This window comes from Dermacentor albipictus, unplaced genomic scaffold (genome assembly GCF_038994185.2).
Source record: "Dermacentor albipictus isolate Rhodes 1998 colony unplaced genomic scaffold, USDA_Dalb.pri_finalv2 scaffold_19, whole genome shotgun sequence".
Classification (NCBI taxonomy): Eukaryota; Metazoa; Arthropoda; class Arachnida; order Ixodida; family Ixodidae; genus Dermacentor; species Dermacentor albipictus.
The window spans coordinates 7045162-7059676 of NW_027225573.1; the positions used below are offsets into that span (position 1 = coordinate 7045162).

Genomic DNA, 14515 nt, shown 5'->3' on the forward strand with positions numbered 1-14515 from the left:
GCCATATTTGTTCGATGATCTCGTATAACGTAGACTGAATGGGCCGTGTCATATAGATTCTTCAGTTCCTTCAGTCCTGCCGACCCAGTGGCTTCAGCTGCCCAATAGCTTGGTCCTCTAGATGGTATAGTATGGATGCCCTCGTGGCCGTTGCATCGTCGTCACTGCACCTTTGTCATCCTGCACGTGTCGTGGTGTCATCGTCACGTCATTGTGCTTATACATTCGTCAGGCATCCGTCGTCATACCATCGTCGTGATGCCGTCGCGGTCGTTCTATCGCCTGTCTCTCAGACTTGGTCTCTCTCACGTCGTCGTCGCGAAGTCATTGTCGTAATACATTTGTCGTCATCCCATTGTCTTCATACCATATCATGCCATCGTCGTCATTGCGCCGTTGTCGTAGCATCATCATCGCGCATTCGTTGTGACAGTGTCGCCGTTATGTGGCCGTGGTCGTGCCGCCATGGTCATTCAAGCTTATCGCACTCATAACATCCCGTAGACATAATGCCTTAGTGGTTCCACCGACATCATTCCTTCTCCGTCATTCTAGACTAATCATGCCACCGTCATTCAATGTCGATTAGGCCGCCGTTGTCATGTCATCGTCGTTCCTGCGTCATCGTCATGCCATCGTGGCCACTGTTGTTGTCATCCTGCAATCAGACACATGTCATGTCCTCATCATGTAATACCGTCGCTGCAATGCCACCTTAGCCGTTCTTTCACCATCACTCCAGGTAAATTTTATTATCCGACTTTCGTCATTCCGTCATCGTCAGACCATTCTCATCACGCCACTTTCAAAAGCTTTAGTGAGGCGTTGGTGGTAACGCCATCATCATAAGACGGTCATCGTTGTTCCATTGTCCTCATGCCATTGGGATGCTATCGTCGTCACTGAGCTGTCGTCATGCATTCTGTGTCATAGCGTCGGACTTATGTGGTCGTGGTCATTCCATCGCCGTCCTCTGAAATTCTTCGTGTCAGTCTCGTCATGCCACCGTCGCAACGCGATTGCCTTCACACAGTCGTCGTCAGACAATTGTCTTGATACTGTCGTGGCCATGTTGTCATTTCGCCATCGTCAGCACTTCAGAAACATTGTCTCATTGTCGTCATGCCATCATCGTCACACAGTCATCACCATTTCATTGTCATCACTTCAGTTAATTCATGCCATTGTCACCATGCCATCGTCGTCAAATCACCTCAAAGTCAGTCTTTCTTCATCATTGTATTGCAATCAAACCCTCGTCATTTGATTGTGATTATGCTGCCCTTTTCATGCCGTGCGTGATCGTCAGAGGTTAGCTATCCCGGAATTCATCCTCAGACCGGCGTCGTAATGTTATCGTACGCGTCATTGGCACTCCAGCTTCCTGACGCTGTCATCGTCCTACAAGTGTCGTGCTACAGTCATCATCACGCCGTTTTTCCATACACTCGTCGTCATCACATTATCCTGATCCGTTGTCATGCCATCGTCGTTACTGAATCGTTATCGCACAGCAGTCATCATTAATTCATTGCTATACTGGCGCCGGGATGCCGCCGCGGTCTTTCTATCGTCATCATTGTAAAGCGGGAGAGGCACGGTCCGATTTGGTGTCCGATCCGGCGTGCTGAAGCGCCTGATTGGATGGTTTGGATGTCAGGTTGGATGGATTGGATGTCAGGTTTTTTGCGCTAAACAAAATATTCAGACAGGAGTTCAAGCGCGTCAACAAGGGAACGACGACCAGATACCTCGAGGAAATTGTGGAAACCAGCAATGTGCTTTTCTTCTCGAATTTTGCAGAATCTACCTCGACGGTCATAGTTCCTGAACCGGTCTTCGACATAAATCCAAGCCTCCCCTTCAGTAAGCAACAACAGCTAGAAAGCCTTCTTCGGCGATACAAAGACCGCTTTTCGACGTCATCGAAAATTCGGCAAACACCACTTGTAAATCGCATAACAACCTAAGATTCCGCTCGACCACTCCACCAGAGCCCTTACAGAGTTTTGATGGGCGAACGTAAAGCTATAAGGGAACAAGTCGACGAAATGCTGCGTGACGATATCATCCAGCCGTCGAAAAGCCCATCCGAGTCTCCTGTGGTCTTGGTGAGGAAAAAGGATGAAAATATGCGCTTCTCCGCTGATTATCGCCGCTTGAACAAAACAGCTAAAAAGGACGTATACCCCTTACCACAGATAGACGACGCATTCGACCGACTGCGCAATGCAAAATACTTTTCGTCAGTGGACCTGAAGCCTGGTGATTGGCAAATTGAAGTCGACGAAAGGGACTGAGAGAAGACCGCGTTTATCACGCCAGACCGCCTCTTCGAGTTCAAGCTGACCCCGTTCGGACTTTGCGCCTCTGATTTTCCAACGCGTGATGGATACAGACTTGGCAGGACTGAGGTGACCGACTTAGGTTGTATTTTATAACGGTTTGCTTTGGGACTGGTCTGGTTTGGCTGTTACGTCAGCTTGACGTCCCTCGGAGAGAGTGCAATGTCGCGGTGCGAGGAAGACCAATGAACGAGTGGCGTTCTCTCGCAAGGTCACGTTGTCATTATTGTTTCTAGTTTGGGGACAATACAATAATTTAAGGGTGTTGCTTGTTCGGTAAAAAAATATTGTTTTGTATACAACCCTTGCACATTTAATTTCCAGTAGTACCTGTACTTCCGACGCAGATAACTAGTGGTTTAATTTTATCTGCGTTGCTTTATTTATTTTTTTGTCGCTAGGTGGTGCACCATGCGTTAAACAATCAAAGCTGTTCTCTGTGTGTAGGTTGCGGCTCTAATAGGATTTCGTTTACTCGTGGCTGAGCTTTTTAGGGTGGACGATTGCGGAAGAGAGTTCTGTGCGCACATCCCAAAACTTCTACAACCTTGCCGCGGTCAAGGAAGCGTTCTGGGCTGCGGATTTCTCCTGCAGTGTGGAGAGAAATATCACACCCCTTTTCCTTTTCCCTCAGCCGCGCTAACTCTAGCGAAAGCGGTAATAATGCGACTGACTGACGGTTACGACAACCTAATAGGTTCTACATTTCAGACGCACTGCTTAAACGAACACGTACCACAAAAAAGACGTAGCGCGCACACCACTTAAGTCGCTGTGTCAACACTACTAATCTTATGGTACGCCATATTCTAGCTCCTAGCAAATTCACTGCATTCTGTTTTTGGGGCACCTAAAATGCCTTCAGAACTCGCTTTCGCTCATGTGGTACGCGTGGCCCCGTTGTCTCTCGTCACATCGTGGTCTTTGGCGAACGCTCGCCAGCAACACAATCAAAGAAGCCTCTATCGGCATCCCTCTCGTCACGCCGGCCAGCGCGAAACTAGCCGACGGCCACCGGCAACCCTCAAGATTATGCTCGCCAGCGCACGTGACCCTCGAGGGAACCACTTCTCCGCGGTTCCTCTCGTAGCAGACGACGGGTTCCTTTCTAGATGATTGAAAATCTTCCTGACCACAACAAAATTTGTCGTCACGCCCACGAGGGATGACGACAAGGAAGGGCTGACCAATGCCACTCGTGAGAGCGAACCGGTTCCAAAGCGAACCGTTAGAGAATACGGCCCCTCTCGTCTACTTGGATGACGTTGCAGTCTTTGCCTGAAATTTCGAAGATCACCTGAAGTGGCTTCAGAGAATACTGTCACGTAGCAGCGATGGTGAATAATACAGTGGTAAATCTGTGAATGACGAAACTGGCTGTTATTGGGCGAACTTCTTCCCACAAAAGCAAGTTACACTCAAAGCACACGATAACGGCGAACGCGGTCGCGATCGTCGAAATCTGATCAGCGAGTCAAGCGCGTCAGCTTTTATACGTGAGTGATTGAAGGTTACAGAGTAATCGCTGGTGCCCACGTCTGTTCCAGAAAGTTGTACATCATTCGCGTCGCAAATACATGAAATCAATTGCACAAGGTTTGCTGACCATATACAGTGGATAGGATCATCGATAACGTTCGAGAAACTTCCGATACATGCAGGCGCGTACTTCGCTGTGCGATAATATTTATTAGGCGGTATAACATGGTCACCCGATAAAAATAAAAAAAATTACACATGCCAATACTATAGGCGATCAGGTCCTCTGGACTCTCCCTGAAGCCGGGAAAGTGCTGTTTCACTTACGAAGAATGTCTGTTACTAGGACGCGTCATCAGCAAATATGGAGTCCCGCAGAGGACAACTGCCATAGCTAAGTTCCCGCGCCACGTCGACATAAAGGCAATGTGCAGATTTCGTGGTTTGTGTACCTATTACAGCAGCTTTGTAAAAGACATTTGAAGCACTGCGGAACCATGAAATCTTCTCACGAATGCTGACGTCGACTTTAAATGGGAAACATGGGAAGGTGACGCATTTGGGGAGAGGAAGCGACGGCTGCAGTCACTACCGGTGCTTTCACACTTCGACGAAGATGCAGAGACGAAAATCCACACCGTCTCAAGTAGCCTAGGCCTCGGTTCCATGGTAGTTCAAAGGAAAGACGGGGCGGAAACCATAACAGCTTACTCTAGCCGGTCGCTGTCAAAAGCGGAAGCCAATTATTCTACGACGGAAAAAGTGTGCCTTGCTATCATTGGGGCTACGGCGAAATTTCGGCCTTACATATGCAGCAGTCACTTCAAAGTTGTAAGCGATCACTACGCCTTGTGTTGGCTGGCACACTTAAAGAATCCTTCTGGTCACCTAGCCCGACGGAGTCCCAGACTCCAAGAATTCCACATCACCGGGGTGTATAAGTCTGGCAGGAAGTATTCTGACGGCGACTGCCGGTCACGCACACTTATTAACCCGCCACCGCAAGACGGACTGGAAGACACCTTCTTAGGAACAATAACTGCAGACGACTTCACCGAACAGCAAAGAGCAGACACGGATTTACGAAGCCTTGTGGAGTACTTAGGAGGCAAGTCCCCCATTGTTCCTAGGGTGCTGTTGTGCCATTACCACAAGCCCGGATTCCGAGTCTGCAAGATGCAGAATTTATCCTGCGAGCACCCAAATTCTCTCTTGAAAAGTCAAGATGCTGAGCCGTCAGGCAGCGGTGTCCTGCGGGAGAAGCATCGGCAGGCAACGTGTTCAAACGTGTCAGCAAGTGCCAGACAGCCCGGCGCCGCACCTCCTATTGCCTGGGGGTCACCGCGCGCGCGAACTTTGAACCGGGTGGCCAGCGCGGTCGCTGGTTGGACCTCTCGGACGACCGCCGAGTGCTGACTTTGTCTTGGGCCGTTTGAGTGACAATGGGTCTCGGGGAGTATAAAGCCGCGAGCCGGCCGCCTCGAAAACCGGATCCGCCGACCCTCCGAGAGCACAGTGTGCCGCTCTCGACTGGGGTGGGATGTGTCACGCGTTTTCGCCGGACGTCGCCGTGCGGGAACAGTCGCGTTTGCTGTGAGATCTCGGCCCCAGTGCCGACCCGTTCATGTCCTGTATAATGACCTGTATATAGTGTATAAAGTCCCTTTTGTTATTCTCATCGACGCCTGGCTCGGAGTCTTCGCTACCAACGCTCTGTCACGAAACGGGTGACGAGCGCTACGGGACCACAAAGTCGTAATCGTGGTGCAGCGGTGCAAAGGCGTAACAGTGTTTCGGCATGGATTGTCTTCGTTTTGCTTGCGTAACGTCGTCCTTGTAAAGAAGAACTTCTCCCCAGTCCGCTCAAACTGCCTTCTTGTTTTGCCAGCAGCACTCCGTCCAGAGGTCTTGCATGCCCTGCACGACGATCAGACAGCCGAGCACCTTGGGTTTTCCAATACGCTTACAAGAATACAAGAGAAGCACTATTGGCCGTGACTCACCATAGATCTCGCTCGCTACGTCAAGATATGCCATGACTGCCAGCGACGCAAGACACTACCGACGAAGCCGGCGGGTTTACTACAAGCGATCGAGCCTCCTTGCCCACCGCTTCGGCAGATTGGGATGGATTTGTTGGGACCCTTTTTGACATCAACATCTAGAAAAAGTGGATCGTCGTGTCCACAGACTGACTACCTTACCTGCTGCTCTGAAACGAAAGCCCTGCCCAAAGGTAGTGCAGCGGCCGAAGTGGCAAATTTTTTCCTCGAGAACATTCTGTTGCAACATGGCATGCCAGAAGCCCCCCTTACGGACAGAGGAACGGCTTTTACAGCTGAGCTTACTCAAGTCATCCTGCAGTAAAGCCAGACAAGCTACCGTAGTACCACTGCCTACCAGCCGCAGACGAATGGCCTAACAGAACGACTGAACAAGACGCTCACCGACATATTAGCGATGTACGTCGACATCGAACACAATAGAGAGTTTTAGCAGAGCGCTTACGGGCCGCTCCGCTCAGACCGGCCTATCACAACAATTTGCACGCAGTCGCTCAGCAAAACGCTACCGCGAGCACTGACGCGCGTGCGCACAGCAGACATAGCGGCAGCGGAATGTGGGACGCTGACCACGTTCCGCTAGAAACCTGATTTAGCGGTGCGTCAGGGAGCGTGTAGTTGCTTTCGTAATCGTTTTACCGCCAAGCTGAGAGCACGTCAGTGGCGTCTCTGGTAGACGCGCTTGTTAGATAAGGGAAATCAATGCATTCTATGCAGCCACCAGTGCGCGTGAAAGGTGTGCGGAGCGGAGCGCAACCAAGCGCTCTGCTAAAACTGTCTAATATGTGGGATGCCGTGCTTCCGTATGTCAAATGTGCGTATAACACGGCGGTGCATGAAACACAGATCACGCCGTTCAAGCTTCTTTTTGGAAGGAACCTGACCACGACTCTCGACGCCATGCTGCCGCACATCACCGATGTAGAAAATGCCCACGTCACACAGTATCTCCAACGCACCGAATAAGCCTAACAGCTCGCCGGCTTGCACATCAAGAAACAGCAGAGGACCGACAGCTGCACTGCAGTCTTCGACAACGCTACGGTGAATGCCAGCGAGGCGACCGTGTTTGGGTTTGGGCCTGGTTACGCCAACGAGGACTCAGCGAGAAACTTGCGACACTATTTCAGGCGGCGCAAGGGTCTATGAGGTCATGCCATACCGCATTTTGCAATAACAGCGGCGCTGCGCACGTTCTGAAGGGGTTCACGTGGTGCTTCTTAAGCCCTGTTACGCCCGCTGACGAACTTTGTTCTGTTGTATCTTTACTACTGGTGTTCTTGTTGTTAGCTTTTGCGTTTGCAGCATCGAGACGATGCTTTTTAAGAGCGGGGTGTTGACACGTGCTCTTATCTTTCAGAGGTGACCACTTTTCACAGTCTAGCGAATGTTGAACATAATCTATGGGCGCAAGATGCGACTGCATGTACCGGAAGTTTCTCGAATGTTATCGATGGTTCTACCCGTTGTCTGATGCCATCGAAGCCTGTGTAAACTGATTGTATGCGCGACACGAATTGCATAGTTTCTGGAAGACGCGCGGGCACGAGAGGTAACTCTGGAAACTTCGATGACTCATGTATAAAAGCCGACGCGCTTGACCCGCTGATCAGGTTTTGACGATGGCCGATTATGTTCGTCGCTATCGCTGTGCCTTTGTAACTTGCTTTTGTGGGCACAGGTACGCCCAATAAAAAGTTAGTTTCGTCATTAACAGTTCTGTTTAGCTATTATTCACTGTCACTACTGCGTGACAATATTGTCTCTAGTTACAATGCTCAAGTGCTTTGGCATTACTGTAGGCAGTCATCGTGAGATTAGTTATGCCACATTTCATTCAACTCGCACTTGAGATTTCTTTGACTTCCTTTTATTTACTGCGTCACTCACTATTACGTGGACCTCTATGAAAATATTGTGTGATGATGATGCAGTGAAAAACCGATAAGATTATTACTTTCTTAATTCAAATACCGTCTATGTGACCTTCAGCAACCCACACACAGCAAACAGAATTCAGATTTTGCAATTGCGTAGAAAAATCTGATGGGTTAAATCTGGTTTTCTTTTGATTTCTTTTCATTTTTTTACGCGTTAAGCAAATTGTCTCTTTATGCATAGCCTCACATACATAAGGCCACTAACAGCGCGTCAACCAAGACACCGTCATGAAGAATCGTTAACACTCTATATAGCGAAAACTGCCACTTTCACAATAGTCGCGCTTTCGCACACAGTAACAGACATAACATGTCTGATGAATGAATGGACAGCATTAATTGCATTTACCGGAGTATACTTCCCGCGCTGTTATGCACGTTCTTATCAACGTAATGCATACGTTGTTTGTTTCCAGTTTGCTCGACTCAATATGATGCCCCTTTTTTTTTATTGGCCTTCTTCGATCTACCCTTTTCGTGCTTGGCGCTGTACGTTGTGGTATCTTCGTATTGCTCGCTTACATACATATAATAAATGCATTTTTCAGTGATACTATTGTATGTATCAATCTCGTTTATTAAAGTTGGGTGTTTGTTTTTTGGCGTGCGTATCATGCCCTTGCTGCCCGCAGATTATGTCCTTCCTGCGTGCGGATTATGCCCCTCCTTCGTGTACTGTCCCAATGAGCATTATAAATAACTAAACTGAACATTTTCCCGATTTCGGCACAGCCAGTGTCTGAGGTGGGTGCGTTGTGTACAGATGGGTAATTTTTCCAGAACCCACCGTAGTTTCTTAGTGGCTATGGTGTTGGGCTGCTAAGAATGAGGTCGCAGTAACGAATCTCGGCCACGGCGGCCGCATATCATTAGAGGCGTTATGCAAAAACACCAATGGTACTTAGATTTAGGTGGAAGGTAAAGAACTCCGGGTGGTCTAAATTTCTGGAGTTCCCCACTACGGCGTCCCTCATAATCAGAAAGTCGTTGTGGCATGCAAAACCCCATTATTTAATGTTTTAGTTTTAATTTTTCCAGCGCCGGGACCGACAACCCGGCAAAAGCGCTAGTCAGCGCAAACACTGGCCCATGGGTCGAGCCATATATAGGGACTTTTGCTTCGCAGCAACGCCATGCGCACCAGTACTGCCTGCTCAAACAATTGCAGCTCGGCGCTAATTTTCAGAAAATACCTGCTCTGCGACCTCGCGCGCGCTTCGCCCGCGTTCCGTTTGTTGGGACACTGAGCGATCTTTAAGGCACTGAGGGTAACCACTTGCTTCGCAGCATCTTCGATGTGCCCGCTCTAATCGTATTCCCTAATTTTTTGCGAAGATACATGGCACAAATAAGCAAAACGACATATACAAAACCACGCCTTAGATTTGTTTATGCCTGTTTGGATTATTTAGATCACTTTACGCGGCCACAGAGAAAGGTGTTTTCGAACGGTGAATGCACGTCACGCGACGTTCAAGGTTTGAATTGTGTAACAGCACAAAGTAAGGCCGCGCCAGCCCCACTGCGAACACGCCAGTGTCGGTGACCTGAACGAACGCGCTTGTGCAACCACCGCGTCTCACCTCTGTTGCGCTGCGGCGACCCAGAAACGGTCCCCCTCTCGCGCGGTATTAGGGTTGCAATAGGAGCCGCTAGAAGCCACCGTCCACTTCTCTCGCCTGGTCTAGGCCCAGTGCGCAGTCCCACTGCTGTCCAAGTTCCCACAATACCGGCACCGCTGATCCGCCACCTCCTATGGGGGCCACCGGCTCGCTACTGCGCGAAAAGGGGACCCGTGCTCTAGAGAGGACGAACCAACGTACCCAGTTTCGTAGTGTTTCCGCCTCTTCGTTGTTTGCGACGCGTGCCGGGCAATTTACCTCCGGCTTGCGCACTCTCTCTGCGACCTCCATCTCTCCTCGGGCACAGCCCTCTCATGCGCCGCTTTGTCCGTTGCATGGCCGGCACAAAATACTAAATGCTGTCGAATCAGAATTCAGAACTAAATGCGGTCTTAAGAGACATAGTTTATGTCACTTAAAGGAAACCTTAGCAACTGTCATTTTTGAAATGTCTAGCACATCTGCAGAAGTCAATCATTACAAAACTTCAAGGGTACGGTTTATATTTAATGCGCATAAAAGACATTCCTATGTAAATACTCAGACCCGCACCACTCACTGCAAGGAACTCTCCTTGGTATAAGCGAGACCAAAGTGTCTTTGAGTGACCGATTGTGTGATAGACCACTTGGCGAGTATGGAGGCAGTGGCCGCATGAAAAATGTTGCCACTGCAGCTGGAATTCGAAGCCGTGACCTAATGCCCAGCAACAGAGTGGCATAGCTAGTGCGCCCTCGCGACGGGTGTCCCAAAGCTTGTACTTTGTCATACGTCACGTGTGCTGTCTGCCTTGAAAGATAACTGGCGCTTCCGAACTTCCACGTACATATTATGTGAACGGAACAAGATGTGTACTTACTGCATCAGTGCTATTAGGATGGGGTGGACTTTTACGAGCATTGAAGGGGGCTGCTTAGTACATTGGTATACAATCTTAAACAAACCAGCGCTAACGATGAAACAAAGGATAGAAAAGTAGAAACACGTAGCCCTGACTAAGAACGGCCCTATTATTATTCAAGCGGCATTATATTTAGTACGAGATGATGTACAAAGGAAACGAAGAAAACAAAGCGTTAATTCCGGCGTAGGGAAGGCATGTGTTTGTTAATGCTATGGAGAGCGTGTTCAAAAACGTATATCTGGTCTTTCTACAAAATAGTACGAAATGTTTAGTAACTTTCATGAGTTCTATGGTCTTCGTTCATATGAGTTCTGTTCCACTGAACAAAATCTAAATACTGGCCCACTGCACCATTCTTTCGGTCTTCTTCCTCGTAAAATGTGCCTAATAGTATTGGTTGGTGCTCTGACGTTATGATTTTTATCATTATAATTGGGTTTCCGCAAATATTTTTTGCCCAGAGCTGGAAGCTCCCAATGACAAGGTGAGGTTGGTAGAGCCTGAAGTGAACAAAATTCAACACTTAATTGACGGCTTCGTGCCACAATTTACTAGAAATGCTACTTTCCATATGAACTCCACGTCCACTAAGCTTTTGCCATCAGCACTCCTTACATATTGACTTCTCAGACATTCATTAATTTTCGTCGCTTCAAGCGATATGCTAGTCAAGAAAACTTTGTAGCTACATGAGTAATTGGTATTGAGTCAGCACTGATCTTTCAAAAGCGCACAGCGGAAAGAAAGAATACAGATACAGCGTTTCACATCGCCATTTAAAAACAATTAAATTATGAATATGTTTACATGCCAGAACTATGACGCGTGCCGTAGTGGGCGACTCCGGAATAACTTGTACTAAATGGGGCTCTTTAACGGCAACGTAATCTTAATACACGGGTGCTTTCGCATTTAGCCACCATTGCAACGCGGCCGCCTTGGCCGAGTTTTGATCCCGCAACCTCTTCCTTTGCACCCCAACACTATAGCCACTAAGCAACGACAGCTGGTCGCCGTCGGGAAGGCATTTTGGGATCTCGAATTTTGTTTAGCAAAAAGTAACGAGCATAACACGCGGCAAACTAAACAGCAACATAATTGATGGGGGTTTAACCCGACGGTGATGCGTCGTTATCACACTTCGAATTTTATACCGCATACGGAACCAGTGAGTTGCAGCTATACATCATTGTCGCGCTATAATACCGCGCCACCGGGAAGCAATGCTCTCCGCTTACACGTGTCCTTGTGCTATCCCTGTTCCGCGTACACTGTTTGCGACGTGACGTTTTACGGCGCGTCCTACGACGTGCAGCCAAGTTCCTGAAAGGTCTCGCAACTTTCTTATCGAAAGGTAGTAGCCCCGATGGACGTAGTCGAAGTTGAAAGACAACAAAAATGCAAGACGTTTTGGCTCCCGTATAGAGGACGATAGTGAAACACACCGGGAGCGTGTACTTTAGAATTGAATGCACTTCTGAAATTTTACGTGTCAATACCCTGTTTTGATTACATGGCAGGTATAGTAGGGGATTTCTTTATAAGTTTGACCACCTGGGGTTGTTTAACGTGCACCTAAATCTACGTACATGAGTGTTTTTGCATTTCGCCTCCATCGAATTAAATGCGGCCGCCGTAGCCGGTGTTTTATCTCACGACCTCGTGCTTAGCAGCGCAACACCTTAGCCGCTAAGACACCGCTGTGGGTAACACTTTAGAATGCTTGCCCCCGGTCCTTGGAAAAAAGATAGCGGCACAGAATTCACATTAATTGGAATGAGAGAGTACCTTATGCCTGACCTACACGCAAAGATGGTAGGGCAGCTACAACATTTGCAGTAAATACCAATTGCAGCGTTGAGAACAATAGTTACAAGTCTGCTATGCCTTTCTGATGTCTTGGGACAACGAAATGTGACACAAAGTAAACTTTATAGAAAATTATGGCAGCTTGATAGGCCCAATAGGATGTTTAATTATGGGCAATGAATATTAATATTGCAGTACAAATGACCCCAGTGAACGGCTTCACTGGAATTTGGTCCGTGATTCTGCAAGATCACGCTTGTCTGCACACGGCGTTTTTTTCTCAAATCTGTTTCCTTCTTTGGCTAAGGCGAAAGTATTTGATGCCTATCACTCCCACCATTAACAACCTGTCATTGTGTAATGAAACCAACGGAACTGGTGGCGCACGTATGCCGACGATAAAAAAAAAACTACTCCCTATATTGGCGTAACCTACGATATAATTCTGATAACAATGTATATTTTCTAAAGCTACAAGAGAGATAGCAAAGAGAGGAAATGCAAGGAGGTCAACCAGATGAGCGTCAGGTTTCCTACTCTACACTGTGGATGAGGAAAAGGGGGAATAGAAAGAAGAAAAGAAGAAGGAAGTGATGACCCATACAAAAATGACTGTTGATTAACCATTGATATATTTATTGTTGAGAAATTGTTGAAACAACGGACTTCAACAAATTTGCAAGAGCAATTAAGTTCACTCAACCCTTGCACAATAATATTACCGTTGAGTGTTCTCAATAAACAATCTATTGGGTAACTTGTGTTGATTTTTCTAGTTGTTTTTTGCTGTGTAGCAGTTGAGTCCAGTACACAATGATTAAGACTCGCATATGAAGACATTCCAAAAATGTATTGCGAAGCGTTCCAACCTCATTCCTGTCACTTTGCGGCAGGTAGGTTCTTCTTTCGCCTCGCTTTCATTAAAAGAAAATAATGTGTGACCGATGGGGTGGAATGGAACGTCGGCGGTCGAGCCCGGTATTCTAACCAACAGGCCACGAGCGCGCACATACTCCTCTCATCCGAAAGCCAGTAAGCTCTGAAATGCTTGACGCGTGCGCCGCGTGCCACTTCCTCGTGCTGTCACTACAGCTGTCGCTTTGAAGCGCCTATCTCCGGGACCGCCCCACTTTCGTAGCCGTTTTCGCTACGTAAAAACTGCAATGTTAGACTAGATTCATGACCACCCAAGTTCATAACAATTTATTTCTTCGCCGGTGTACAATTGCCATCATCGCTTTAACATACACGAGATGACATAGCCATTGGTACGATCCAAAAGAGCACGTTTCGGGGAGCAGAAGAATGCGAAATTCACTTGCAAACACGGTGACTACGCGCATGTGGAGTTCCCTAAAAGTAGACACGGCGGCAGCGCAGCCGGCGATAAGACAGGCGCGGACACGCGACGGCGCTACCTTGGAGCATCGGACGCGGTCTGGGAACCGTATGATGCAAGCGCGCACACGGCACAAACATACACGTGTGAGGTCTTCGAATTTTCTGCGACGTAGCCTCTGTCCGTAAAGCAAATATAGTTTTTTTATCCAATGTCCGTGGTACTAGAGATCGAAGAACGAACGCGCTTTGAGATCGCAGCGCGCAGCCGCTATAAACATTGACTTCAAAGAGCTTCGGATTCAGCAACAGCCGCAACAGTATCACAGCTAATCGCTGTATCCGCGGCTGCTCCCGACTCTAGCCTTGCAAGAAACACGCGATTTATTTGAGCCTCGCCGAACTGTCGTCCTCTCATCTCCCAAGCCTGCAGGTCACGTATGTTCAGGTAAATAGAACAACACCAAAGGCAAATGAAAGAAATACAGGTAACGGACTGTTGTCATACCTTACTCGTCACTATGCCGTCTGGGAAGGCGCTACAAACTATTTTAGAAGCGTTACATTTGTAAATATAGCAAAATTAGTAGTAATTTTTATTTCTAGGTGGCGCTACAAACGTCAAGGTAGCGTTCGAGTGTGTGTGTGCGTGTGTGTGTTTGTGTTTGTGTGTGTGTTTGTGTGTGTGTGTGCGTGCGTGCGCGCGCGCGCGCACGCTGTTGCAGCCGTTGTAGCTTCGTTTGCGCACACTTTTATTTCGCACACTTTTATCTTAGTTTGCGCACACTGCTAATTATTTAGCAGTTTTCAGCGCAGTTATTTTGTGTTTGAAGGTTATTATAACTCAATACGACAGAGAAGCTGTGAACGGCTTTCGGACTCAGTTAATTGGTTGCAGTTGTGCGGTGGTTCACGCCTCGTGCTTTTTGATGAAACTATTGTTTCCTTTTCGGACATCATGATGCACATTTTAGTGAAATGCTTTAACGACGCTAATTGGGATGTTTCTCTCTTG

General features: G+C 48.0%; 1 protein-coding gene across 2 annotated transcripts in view; it reads right to left on the reverse strand.

Annotated features, from left to right (window-relative positions):
* The window catches only part of LOC135917097 (cytochrome P450 3A8-like), a 65361-nt gene extending 55789 nt beyond the window's left edge, over positions 1-9572 (reverse strand). For both annotated transcript variants that reach the window (XM_070529212.1, XM_065450588.1), the window contains exon 1: positions 9411-9572. The gene's annotated coding sequence lies outside the window, so the exon portion shown is untranslated. The remainder of the gene's footprint in view (positions 1-9410) is intronic.
* Positions 9573-14515: the final 4943 nt, after the last annotated feature.